Source organism: Pinus tabuliformis, chromosome X, assembly GCF_031772625.1.
Source record: "Pinus tabuliformis cultivar Carrire ecotype Pingquan chromosome X, CPIR1, whole genome shotgun sequence".
In the NCBI taxonomy this organism is placed as follows: domain Eukaryota; kingdom Viridiplantae; phylum Streptophyta; class Pinopsida; order Pinales; family Pinaceae; genus Pinus; species Pinus tabuliformis.
The window spans coordinates 814749585-814763626 of NC_142308.1; the positions used below are offsets into that span (position 1 = coordinate 814749585).

The following is a 14042-nucleotide window of genomic DNA, read 5'->3' on the forward strand; positions in this document are numbered from 1 at the left end:
TTTAGTTTATAAAAATGGAAAAGATTTTGAAACATATAACACATAAGAATAACTCATTATGGAAGAAGAAACAATACAAAAACACAGTATCACAAGAATCCCACAAAAATAGCTGCAAAACTTGGTTTTATTCCTTTCCAATCTGCTAATACAAGTATAGAATGTGTGCACCACTTCCAAAAGAGTCCAACCTTTACAAATGACTAAGAAAGTACATAATATAGGCAAGAAAACCACCTGAGCTATCCATCAGGGGTCAAATCCAAGAGATTAGGGGTTGTTTCAACCACATCTAAACTAGGAACAAGAAAATAGGCAGTGGAACAGCTTGCCTCTAAAACCAAGGAAACTGATACATTCACTTCCAAACCACTTTTAACTGATGTATCTACCCCCTCAAGTCATTTTACATTCATATTTACATTGCATTACATCATTTACAATCATAAATTCACCAAGGATGAGAGAAAAAGTCAATTGGCAGTCAAACTAGGAAAAATTTCAGAGTTCTGGGAAAAATTGGCAAAATCAGCTATATGCGCAACGCCATCTTGTTGTGCATCTCCTATATGCGCAGTGCTGCCTCTAGCATACTTTTTTAGGTCTTATACTCCACCAAATCAGACCCAATATAGCTTGTTGGAAAGATCTGTCTGTCTAGTTTCTAAAACATCTTGAATTTCCTGATTTGGAGGTCATTTGCCCCTTCAAAACTGAATTTTCCCAAGATTGCTTCCTGTGGGGTGCAAAAAGTGGCAGAGAGGGCACTTTTTGAGTGTTTTTTTCCCTTTAGGAGACCTAGTTTTGCTCCAAATGAGATGAAACTTTCAGGGATTGATGTACGTTCGATGCTAAATCCAGAACTACAAGCCATTTTTCAAATGGGTGTGCCAATCCAATGCGTAGCGCCACCCACCAGAATTTCCTGTGTTGCATAATTCAAAATTTTGAAATTGACAAAATTGTTTCAAAATTTTCCTAGTTTTGCCTCAAATCTGCTTCATGGGTTACTTTGTTGGGCTAGTGTAACATCAACCAAGATATTAAGCTTATCCTCCCTCTTTTTTATTTTTTAAGGCCCTCCTTAATCTTGCCTTAAGTTGCTTAATCCTCATGTTGCATACCTTATTCCAGGTCAAATCCATGCTTGTCTCTTTGGGATAATGTGATGAATGGTTGATTAATAGATGGGGGAAAAGATGAATATGAAGAGATTTGTAAAAGGAAAAATAGTGATGGGGTGAGGTAAGGGAGTGAGCGGAATTGATATAGGAAATAGGGTTTGACATATGAGGGGTTTAGGGTTTCATAAAGGGGTTAGGTTTTTTGGAAAAACAGGGGAAGGGAATATGAGTTTGGGAAAACAGGATCAAGGGGTAGGTTTAGGGCAAATGAAGTTGGGAAAAAGAGGCAAGGAATTATAGTTTGCAGTGGTGTAAAATAGTGTAGAGAGACAAACTAGGGTTTGAATTTGTGGGAAACAAAAACAATAAGTCATGCATGAAAACCCTATCTAAACTCAAGAAGTGATTATACTTACTTCGTAGGAGATAAATGCAGCAATAGAAGTGATGGAGGATGAATTTGGGTGATTTACAAGCTTGGCAGCTCAATGCGCAGCGCAGTCCACCCAATGCACAGCGCATGTGTATTTCAATGAAGAGAAAATGTCTCTGATGCGCAACACCAGCCTCCCAATGTGCAGCGCCTGCCAATTTTCTTCAAATTTCAATTTTTCTCCCTCTTTTGCTTAGAAATCGCGATTTTTGCTCTCCATTTGACTTTTTCACAATGAAATGGATTTCTACCATGATTTTTCTTTATATACCTTTTCATTTAAATTTTTCTCTTTTCAATACCCACTTTTTTAAAGTTTTGATGACCTTTTCAAATGTTCTGTTTTTCTATTTTGAAGTTTGACCTTTTTCCTTGGCAATTTGATGGACTGATGTCTTGATGTTTTGCTTTTGTAGTGGCAGGAGTTGGCAAGGTGACCAGGAGCAGCTGATGAGTACTTATTACATATAGAAACCATAATTACATCAAATTACATGGAAATAAAACCATAAAATACAAGTGCTCTGTTTTACCTCAAAACAAGTTTTGAGGTTAAAGAGATTTATTTAGCTTACAAAAAGGAAATTTATGAAATCTTCTGCCCATCATTTGCTGGGGTATCTGGCTTGCTAGAAACAGAGCCATTTTTCAAGATAAGGGAACCCAGGCTTCTGTCACAGCCATCCAAGCGGTCTCCATTTACTCTTCTATCCCTGAACCTGAAGCAAAAAGTCCACAAATTATAAGCAAGACAGTTCAAATAAAAGATGGCATCCCGTGGGCGTTCTTTGACGGAGCATCACATAATAACATAGCTGGTGCAGGAATTGTCATTCACCTAAATGCTCAACACTCCCTTAAAGCCTCGGTGGGTTTGGGCTCAGGATCAAATAATTTTGCCGAATTATCAGCCCTGAGACTGCTCCTTTGTTGGCTTATTCACAGAAACACCTTCACTATTCAGATCTTCGGAGACTCCCTCAATGTGGTTAATTGGGTCAGCGGTAAAAGTATATGCAAGAATCAAATTTTGAAACCCATCCTGGATGAGCTGCTGGTCCTTAAGTCATCTTTTAACACTTTCTCCATATGCCATATATACAGGGACAACAACGATGCCGCGGACAAGCTTTCTAAGGAAGGTTTGCAGCAAGTTTTGGGAGGGTGGAAGATAGTTGAAGACTGTCAAGGACAGTCCATTTCATCAGATGTGCCTCCTTATATGTAACTTTTCAGCTGTTTCTGTATACCTGTTTTTTTTATCTCTCATTTTCCTGTTTCAGTTCTCTATCACAGACATCTCTTTCACAAAACTCTGATACTTAATATTATATATTTTTTGTGGGTTGTTTTCCTCTCTGTTGAGGAGACCCAAAGGCTGCTTTAGTACGCTGTTTTTTGCTTTTTTGATCTGCCTCTCTCAGTCGAGGCGTGGTTTTGGTTATGGCTGTTTTGTATCAGCTGTTTTCTTCAGTTAAAACTTGCTCAGTTTTCTGCGTATCTAAAGGGCAGAAAGGAGTTTATAGTTTTTTGTTTGCTTGGTTGGCAAGCAGCTTTAACAGAAATGCTTGGCATTTGCAATGTAACTTTTTATTCTCTTAATAAAAAGTTCGCTTTTTCTTCGGAAAAAAAAAAAAAAAAAGGAAATTTATGATTTGTTGAACTTTATTAACCCCCTCATGTGTCTGCTGACATTTATTACTATTTTGAATGACCATGGTGAAAAACCCTAAGACCTAGTGAAACTAAAGTCTAAGACTGAGTTTTATAAATGAAGTGAACGGGAATGACTATGAATGACTGAAAAAATATGTGAAATAGGCCAGCAAGTATATAGCATGAGGGACAAATGAAATGAAACCCTACCATCATTTGATCCATGACCTAATGGAGTGCAGCTCATCAAAATGGGACACCTAATATGAAATGCAAAAGATAAATTTGATCATTGATGGTAGTGTGAAAGCACTAACACTAACATAGCACAAACTGAAACATATTGCCAATAACAATATTGCAATAAAAGAAATCTAGCGTGTGCTAAATTTCCTTCTAACACAATCACATGCAAAATTCCAATAACAACATTGCAAGGTCAAAGAATTCTAGCATATTTCCTTCTAGCACAAACAACCAAATTTCCAACCACAACATTGCATTGTGAAAGAAATCTAGTGCATGCTAAATTTCCTTATAGCTCAAACACAAGCACATAAAAACAATGTAAGGTGAAAAAAATCTAACATGTGTTATATTTACATTTAGCAAAAACACAAGCCTATTGCCAACAACAACATTATCAAGCAAAAGAAAGCTAACACATGCTAGATTTCATTCTATCATACACAAGTGTATTGCTAATAACAACATTATAAGATGAATGAAATCTAACAAATGTTAGATTTTCTTTAGCACAAATAAGCACATAACGAATTTAACCCTTAGTAGCTCCCACACACATACTTTTATTTGCATGTTTGTTTTTTGACACCTAACACCCCTCAAGTCATTTCATGGACTTTTTTGAGAAGCCAATGCACTTTTATCATAATTATTAAGTTATATGAAACCCACTTTGTATGCACATGGGGTCTTACCCCCCATACTCTTTTCATCTTATTTGGTTTGCAGTGCTAATGCATTTATTAGTGTGCATGAAATATCATATTTGCAACACCAGACGTTTTAGCCTCAAAACATATAAAAGCATATGCACATCGATACTCTAGTCCCAAAACATATACAAATACATACACATGGGCATGATACCCCCACTAGCCTAATCTTTGCATGTACATGTTATTTACAATCGAGGGGTTGGAATTGGGGTGTTAGAAAAATCATCCAACATAGACAAAATTTTAGAACCTAAAATACACTAGAGGATGTGTTCCACGGTTGGAACAAGGTAGTTATATTTATCTAATGCTTTATTGATATTTTTGAAATCAATGAAAATCTCGATTTCTCCATTCTTATTCCTAACAGGGACCATATTGGATACCCATAGGGAATGATGAATGATAAAAAATATTTTTCCTCTTATATTCATTTTCATTTGTTATTATATTGTTGAATACATATCTAAGAATGTTTGTTGAATAGGATTATATATTTCTTGAATGATATCACATCCTGAATGATTTTAGTGTCATGGGTCTTTGAATCAGTGTAATTCTACGAGAAAAAAGTCTTTATAATTCCTTAAGGAAATGAAAAAATGTAGCCCTCTCAATAGGCATGTATCCAATACCTAGATTAATATTTTGTGGGTATTATTTGTTACACACATTCGAACCACATATTTAAGAAATAAGTTCTCACTGTTTGGTTTTGCATCTAGAGGCAATGTATTAATTTGTTGATCACAATGTCAATTTTCATCAATGGTTGATCCCCTAAAAGTATCTCCCTATGTGAGGAATTCTAAAATAGGGGCATCATCATCAAAAAATGTCTATTTTGTAATATTTTTTAGTATAGAAGGTCTGGAAAATTGTTCATTAGAAAACATGTCCGTAGAAAAGTTTCCCAATGGTATAAATACAGGAGTTTTGTTTGAAAGTAAATTTGAATTTGCATTTTGACTTCAATGTACATAATTAATATTGAATGTTTCAAAATTAGAAATAATAAACCATGCGTCATCTCTATAATTCTTAAGGTGATTAAAATACAATGAATTAAGTTTCCTAAATGTTTGATAACTATTTGTAAATCCTTATTACTTGGAGCTATTTAACATCCAAATCTATCACTGTTTTAAGGCATTGTATCAAAGCCTCATACTTAGCAACATTATTTGTGCATGGGAAATACAAGTCACAAGACATCAAATATTTGTATCCTTTAAGATCTCTAAGAGTGCATCTAGACCTTGCTCATGAACTCAACTTAAAGCCATCAAAAATAAAAACCATACATTTTAATTTACATCTAAATTTAGTAATTTTGAAAATAACTTTGTACATGTTCTTACATAATTACGCTGATAGGTGTTCTCTCTGTTGGCTTGGGGTGAGCAAACATTGTTCACCCCCGGCCAATGGGAAAGCTTAAATTTCACCCTTCTAACCAATGGAAATTTTCCATTTGTACAAATTGATTTCGGCATGTTTTCTCCTACCTGTGTGTTTCTACAACTCTTTATGGCATCCTCCACCCTGTTTTGAAACCTTCTACTCCTCTCTGGCAAGTTGTAACTGTTAATTTTAGGTATTTTCTATGCTGAGAGCAAATTTAGTTCAATTTTCCATATTAGCTCAATATCAATTCCAAAGTAGAAATCACATTTAGCATGATAGTAAAATGCAGATATAACATAAACATAAATCGTAGAAAACAAGCCAAGACAAGAGGACACAAGATGTGGTTCCAGGGACAAACCCCAATGTGGGGAAACCCTTGATCAATTCTTCTTATGTTCTTCAATAGTTCAGCAGAGATCTTCACTAAGAATATAACACATGAGGTAGTTGATTTGAACTCAGGTGAAGGCATACTGCTTCAATTGATTCTCCAAGGTGATTCCATCACCATGTTGCACCCATCAGAGTGTTGCACCCATCATTGTGTTGCACCCATCACTGAGTTATTCTCATCACTGTGTTGCTCCCATCACTGAGTTGCACCCATCACTGTGTTGCACTTCATTACACTATGTTGCACTCATCATACTGCATGCAATCATCATTGCGTTGCACCCATCATGTTGCACTTCATCATCGCTATGTTGCACCATGTTGCACTATGTTGCACCATGTTGCACTATGTTGCACCATGTTGCACTATGTAGCACTATGTTGCACAATTCATCGTCATTATGTTGCACCATTGTCATGCTGCACTATGTAGCACTATGTTGCACCATTCATCATCATTATGTTGCACCATTGCCATGTTGCACTATGTTGCACCATTCATCATCATTATCTTGCACCATTGTCATGCTGCACTATGTTGCACCATTCATCATCATTATGTTGCACCATTGTCATGCTGCACTATGATGCACCATTCATCATCATTATGTTGCACCATTCATCATCACTATGTTGCACTTCATCATCACTACGTTGCACCATTCATGTTGCACGATGTTGTAGCATTCATGTTGCACTTTCATCAAAACTATCATGGAACAGCCTTACCTGCTTGCTATGGCTTGCAGCCTAGCAAAGCAGCTAACTACCAAGTTCTTAAACGGAAGTGATACCCTCAGACTTCTAATATAGAGACAGTTGCCCCCAACTTACTTGTGCCTTAGAACAATTGTAATTAATATTGTTGCTGCTAGGCTTCCTTTGCAATGTTCTTTGTATTTGTGACAATGAATTAAGTATTATTCAGGCCTGAGATTAGGGCCTCTTCCAGGCCGCCTTCCTGTGGCTTAGGGCAGCGTATGAGTAGCATATAGAAGGCTAAGTATATGCATCCTCCTTGACTATGGCCACAGTGTTTAGGGCACACAAGGACAACATTAGGGTGACTGTGTATTCCCTATCATTAGGTCCGCTTATAGATCTCAATTTAGTGGATAGAGTCTCCCTTATGACAGCGAACATTAGGAGTTTTTCAGACATTAGATTAAGGCTCTCTTTTACTGCATTTTGAGGGTCTCTTGTAATAGAAAATTGTGACCAACGACTAGGGAATTTAGGCTTATCCTTTAGCTGAGTATAAGCCTCTTTTATGAGGGCTTACACTTCACTGCCCTCCTTGACATCGTTGTGTGTGCAACTAGGGCTCAGGACTTTAGGGCAATGTTAGAAGCCTATCTTCATAACTGTGTTAGGCCTTCATCTCCATGCCAGCGTTAGGAGCTAGGGCATCTTCTCTTAGGGCAGCGTATTCTCTTAGGAACTCTTCCTTCCACTAAAACCCAAACAAGTGGGGAGGAAGAGATCACAAGAGGTGTGAGTGTGTGTCTCAAATGACTTGCAAACCTCTTCTATTTATAGTAAAACGTTGAAGATAGATGGGGTAATTTGGTTGTTCATTGACCTTGATGAATTGTCACATAACACAATTAAATTCATGTCTCCATGAATACATGTCAGAATCGGATGATTTTTAGATCAATCCTACACCTCTCGACGAGAGGAATATAGGAAAAATATCAGCTGCCATGAATAAGTAGACCCACATGGAGTTGGCCATAATTGCCAATTTTAACATTACCCTTCTCCTTCTCGCTGGTTAGTCTATCACCGTCCGCCATACCATACCTTCGGCATTGAATTATTGCACTAGGCATAGGGTATTAGTTGTAGGTGCCACATAAAACAACGAAAAATGGATTGTAACCTAACTCTTATCCAAAGGATTCAATATCAGGGTTGGTGTCTGCAATGTGGACAGTGCCAAGAATAGGGTGATGCTTAAATGAGTGAAGCAATGGGCAATGTTGAAGCTGCCATCTATGCAATGAGGTTCCGCTCTTTTTTAGATTTTCTATCTCCTTTTTTATGCATGCCAGAGTTTATAGCTCTATCGTGTTTACAGCTTTTACCTAATGAAGCGTGGATGTGTAAGAATTGTACAACATTGAAAGACCTAAGTTCCTCTTCTCCCCATTGATTACCTCTGTCTTCACTATTCCAAAGCTCTGACACAGGCGCCAAGCATAGGAATAATATTTTTTTCATCATAAGCCTTGGGTTCCCAATTTCCCAATACTCTTTTTCAGAATTGCGATTGATAGGTTTAGCAATCTCAGTTTTTGGGTATCTGGGTACTCAACAAACTATTGATTTACTGTGTGAAAAGGAAGTGGGTCTAATCAAGCACGTCTTCTGCAGGATAGAATTTTGGAGGGTTTTCATCGGATTTGGGCACCTGCGGTTGTTTGGCATGCTGGGGAAAATTTCCCCATTCTTTTCCTTGAGGGCCCAAACACCTATTTTGTGATACATTTTCGATTGTTTGGCATGCTGGGAAAAACTGCCCTTGTTCTTTTCCTTCAGGGCCCAAATACCCCTTTTGTGATACATTTTCGATATGGAAAAACAACCTACTCCCCTTATCAGTTCTTTGTTTCTTGAAACCCTCTTCTTCCCATGGTAATCTCTCCTTCTGCTACTGCAGCAATCTCTTCCTCTGATATCAACTACAGAAGATGGCTTACTATGAAATGCTACAATTTTACCACTAGTGTTCGGGATTTAAAAAAGGTTTGGTGCACCTAGTTTAGTAATAAAAACATGTGTAGAAAGTAGTGCTTTTTCTTTATACGCCAAGTTTGGTCCCTTGGATCCTAATATAACATGCATTGAGTTTCAAACAACCTTGCCTCCAAAGAAAAAAGAAGACCAAAGAGTCCTAGATGTTGAAGCCCTAAAGGCCTTATAATTTGTTCTTGAGATGAAGCAGTGTTTGGTTGCGAGGTTTAGTTTGAGATTAGGAATGAAGCCACATGGTGTAAGTTTCCTAGGCAACGTGAATACAATATACCCCACTACTAAATTTTCAGCGTATAGACAGGTAAATATACAAATAATGCAAATCTAAATTGTGTCATAGCTTTCCTTCCTACTGTGAGCCAATTACATTAAAAGATGCCTTTGTTTTCAGCAAATAAATGACACCTTTTCAAGTGCATGTAGCACAAACACCTAGCTATATAATTTCCAAGCCTTTCTAGTGTAAAAGTGATGGTTATGTTCTGAACTTAGAATACCCATGTAAACAAAGATAGAAACCCAAATCTAAAGCCCTATGGCCAACATACAAGTATAGACATGAATATTGTTATGTAGATGCAAACCAATTCTTTTAAGCATTTTGTAAAATAGTTTTCATTCAAACACATAACAACTTCAGAGTTATAAATTTTGAGTTATAATTAAGAGAGGATTTTTATTTCCAGGCATTCAGAAAAATTCACAAATGTTTACTTTGCATCTATAGTCATCATCAAAAGAATAAACCAACTCTGATGTGCATGTACAAGAAAATTCATTCAGAAATTTCATAAAAAATTAAGTTTCTTGTCCAGCCAATTAGGGCCAGTTTGTACTGGTTAGGTACTAGTCTAGTCAGCAGGCTGGTTCAATACCATTCCCATTCCAATGGGGCGATTTGACCAGTTCTGATTCTGACAGGACCTACATATGAAAAAGCATTCAAACAATTGCATTGCTTTCTGATGTTGAATAATAAGACCCTAGTGCTTGTTTCTACTCAGACAAACCACTAGAAAAATTGCATGATAAAGATAGGATAAACACCCAAGGGGGTCTATCAAAAATTCTCCAGAGCTAAAGCTAAATTACTAGCACTTTTCATTGTCTGAGACTGAGAAAGGGAAGCAAAAACACAAACTAAAATTTCAAATTGTAAACAATGAAAAAACATGGAAAGTTTTACTTCTATTGTCACTTCAGTGATCAATAAATAGCCTCCTCCAGTCTCTTAAGAAGACCCTCAAGTCTGTTTAAGACTTGTTAGTGATTGTCTTGCCATATCTCTAAACATGGCTCTCAAAGGTAGAGAGTGCAATATTGATATGGAAATATGCATGGGTAATGAAATTTCTTGAAATAAAGATGCACATTCAGCACCCAGAAGCATCGGAACCCACAATGGACAGCTCACATATAGGGCAGATATTTCCTTGTATGACTAGAACAAAGCATGTTTTACAATATGGACAGGACACATCCTTCTGATTGACCATGGTATATAGGTGTAAAAGTTGCTGCACCACCATAAAAAGGCTTTCTAAAGTCAAAATCATAATTCAATTTTTTGTCATCCTACAGCTGCCTTTTGCATGCATGCAGAACTTGTTGTACCTTTGTTGAATGGTTTGCAAGGGTTCACTTTCCAATAGTCATCAAGCGAATTTAGATGTTGTACTAAAGCTCCATCCCTTATAACAAGCACCCATGGTATTCAGCAAAGCCAACCTCAAATGGAATTTTTGAAGGTTGCTATGACTAAAATAAACTGCAAGCTCTTTCTGTTGAACAGTATCATCCTTAACTTCCTTTCTCTTGAACTGCATCTAAAGACCCAGAACATAACTGCAAGCTCACATATAGCACATAGATTTCCCTTTATGATTGGAATAAAGTGTGGTGTACAATGTGGACAGGACACATACTTCTGACCACGATATAGAGGTGTAAAAGTTGCTCCAAAAACAACAAAAGGATTTCTGAAGTCATAATTCAGTGTTTTTAGCATCCTGCAACTACCTCCCACATGCCTACAGAACTTGTTGGGCCTTTGTTGCATGGTTTGCAGCGAGCTCATTTGCCAGCAGTTATCAAGCCAAGTTAGCAGTTGTACTGAATTTCCCTAGCAAACACCTATGGTGTTCAACAAAGCCAACCTCAAATGGACTTTTTGAATGTTGCAATGAGTAAAATAGGCTGCAAGCTCTTGTTGTTCGACAGTATGATCCTTAACTTCCTCTTGACCCCCATTTGAAGACCCATAACACATTCTTTAGCAATTCCAATCAATTTCTTCACCTTCTCAACCTCCTAAACGGAATCTACATCAATAACTGGAATTGTGTGCAAGATTGTAAGAAATAACCTTAATGCTTCACTAAACTTCCCATGTTTTGTGGCTTTGTAAGCTAGTCTAAGTTTCTCATATAATAGAAAAAGCTTAAATACCAAAGCTCATAGACCTCTAACATTTAAGCTAGCAATCTCACTCCAGCCTCCCTCTATTGATAAGAAGACCACAGTGCAGAAACAAATTTAGGGAGGTATGTATGGTTGCCCATGTAAAGATCCAAAAACAAAGGTTTTAACTTTTAATGGAGTGAAATTCTTAATACCAAGTTGTTTACTTGAGAGCTGCATCTCCATATTAATGTTACTAGCAGCTGCATTCTCTCCTGCAAGAAAAGATTTTCTGTATCCATATTTGAATTACCGGCATACGTGGTGATGGCGTAACTAATGACATTATGAGTTGTACCTGCAACATTTGCAGCTTAGACATCTGTAGGGAGCTTCAAATCTTCTACATCCCATCCTACCTCATCATCATTGCCTCCTCTCACTTCTCTATCATTGACCATTACAACCTCGCCATTTTGTTTTTCAACTCCAAAAGTGTCAAGGTCTTAAACCCTATTGGCTACATCTCCTTCATCCTCTTCTTCATGGACTACACCCCCTGCATTATCCAACCCACCAGAAGTGTCAAGGTCTTAACCCCTATTGGCTGCAGCTCCTTCATCCTCTTCTTCATGGACTGCAACCCCTGCATTATCCAACCCACCCTCAAAAAGGCCTTCGGTAACCCTCAATAGTAGCCATTCACGATTGCGACAAATTGATGGAGGAGGCACAATAAGTGATGATTTCTTTCCAAATGGCAGAGTGGGTAGATTGCCACCTAACTATTAAGTACAAGCATATCAGCAATCTCTGTAAGCCCATGAACTGCTGCACTCACATATGGGCATTGTGAAACTGAACCATATCATCATTTTATATTTATTCAATCCCCAACATCTTCAAAAACTTATCAATATTGTCCATGACAAGATACAAAATGAAAGCCTTTCAAAATTCTTTAATCTTTAGTAAGCATATTCAACAACGACAACATTTCCTTACTAAAGGGCCTCAGTTCCAAGTGTATACCAATGACCTTAACATCTCTCTGTTTTGCAGAAGCAACATGAATTTGAATAGTTTCACCCTACACTACTAAGTTAAATCATGCCTTCTCGTCTTTGAAAAAGTGAAGAACCGTTTCTGGGAAGCCCTTCAGATGCAGCTAAGCAATCACTGCCTATCCACAAATCAGTTCCTAATCATGCTCATAACATTGTCATACTTCCTTTTTATCAGTGCCAGCTTGAATATATACTCATGCATCGATCTGTATGACACAATTATTTCCAACTCATTCATGTAATTGACAGAATTCTCAGACACCTTCATTATACATATTTGAAAATCAAGTGTTCCAATAAGACCACCATTTCTGTTTGGAAGACAACAAAGCACAATTGTCACCCCGAGCACCACTCTTAAGTCTTAACACAAATAATCTTATGCAGAGAACAATGTACAAGCTCCTTGGTTCCAATGATGATTGCATGATTGCTCAGCAAGGCTACATTTTCCATGTCATCTGACTAAATGTATTTAACAAATGGAATATGGAGGTCCCCAGGTACAATCCTCTATTGGAAACCAAGGTCGTTGTCTTTTCTTCTTGCATTGTGTCACTCTTATGTCCCAACACTATCTTCTGGCCCAAGAAGAAGGTTTTATGTTCTTGTGTAGAAAATTGTATCCACAGTTACTGGACAACTAGACTTCTTGATCACCTTATTTATGTGATTTTTATCACTTGGTTATGACTCATGTCAGTGACTGCTGATTGGTTGCAAGCAAAAAAGGCAGCAAGTCCTCCAAGTTGTTGTCTTTTCTTCCTGCATTGTGTCACTTCTCCCAAGTCCCAACACTATCCGCTGGCCCAAGAATAAGTTTATATCACCCACCATCAACATCCAAACGTATTAGGACAACATTCTCCATGGGTCTAAACAACAATGATCATCATCCTTGATCTAATTCATGGATCCAGCCCTTCTTATCTGTATAATTTGAGAGTATTTTTGAGTTTCAAATTGATGAGCAAACAAAAAATGGTCATTGTTTCAGTATAGGGTGCCCTCATAAACAACAAAAGCAGATCTTTCTCTTTCTAACTTAAAAACAATCATCCCACGGTCATGCCTAGCAGCAAGAAGATTCATATCAAGATGTGCTACAAGGATCCAGAAGCAATCATGGTCTCTATGAAATGTTTGGACACCTCTACAATACTTGGATACATCTCAAACTCAGATACTTTTATCTTCTAAATTTTAACAATAATGTCGTGGCATGGATAGAACATCACACAAGACATATAGTTCACATGCCCTTTTAAAAGTTAAAATATCCAACTTCCCAAGCTTGGTACCCAAGAACAAAAAACATACTAACTTTTCACAAATGAATTATCTACAAATTTTTCACCTGCCCTCCTAAAGTATTCAACTTCCCAGGGCTTGATCTCTGAGAACAAAACTAACTTTTCACAAACGAATTATCTACTAACTTTTCACATGCCCTCTTAAATTATCCAACTTGCCAGGCCTTGGTATCCGAGAACAAAACAAACTAACTTTTCACAAATGAATTACATGCAAATTGAGATGCTACTCAAGAAAGAGGAGTAACAAAAAAAAAATTAATATATCTCTAATGAAATAGATATAACTTCACCAAGCAATTGAATCTGCATGCCATTCAATCTGTTTGGTGACCATTTGCTCCTAACACAATCAATGGCAAGCTGGGATGAAAAGCAGCAACCCAGTTCACTCCACGATCATGAAATTCCAAAACATATTTGACAACAACATCACCCTCTCCAAAAATATCTGTGTTCATTTGTGTTAACCTTAATATCATCAGCAGACAGTTTTCCTCCTCGAAGCACAAATATCCCATACA

The 14042-nt window shown here is 37.3% G+C and overlaps 3 pseudogenes; all 3 read right to left on the minus strand.

Annotated features, from left to right (window-relative positions):
* Window positions 1-2143: 2143 nt before the first annotated feature.
* Window positions 2144-11484, minus strand: LOC149142274 (coatomer subunit alpha-1 pseudogene; annotated as a pseudogene).
* A 196-nt stretch (window positions 11485-11680) lies between these two features.
* LOC149142275 (coatomer subunit alpha-2 pseudogene) lies at window positions 11681-12903 on the minus strand (annotated as a pseudogene).
* Window positions 12904-12980: 77 nt separating this feature from the next.
* Window positions 12981-13470, minus strand: LOC149142276 (coatomer subunit alpha-2-like; annotated as a pseudogene).
* Between the last annotated feature and the right edge of the window lie 572 nt (window positions 13471-14042).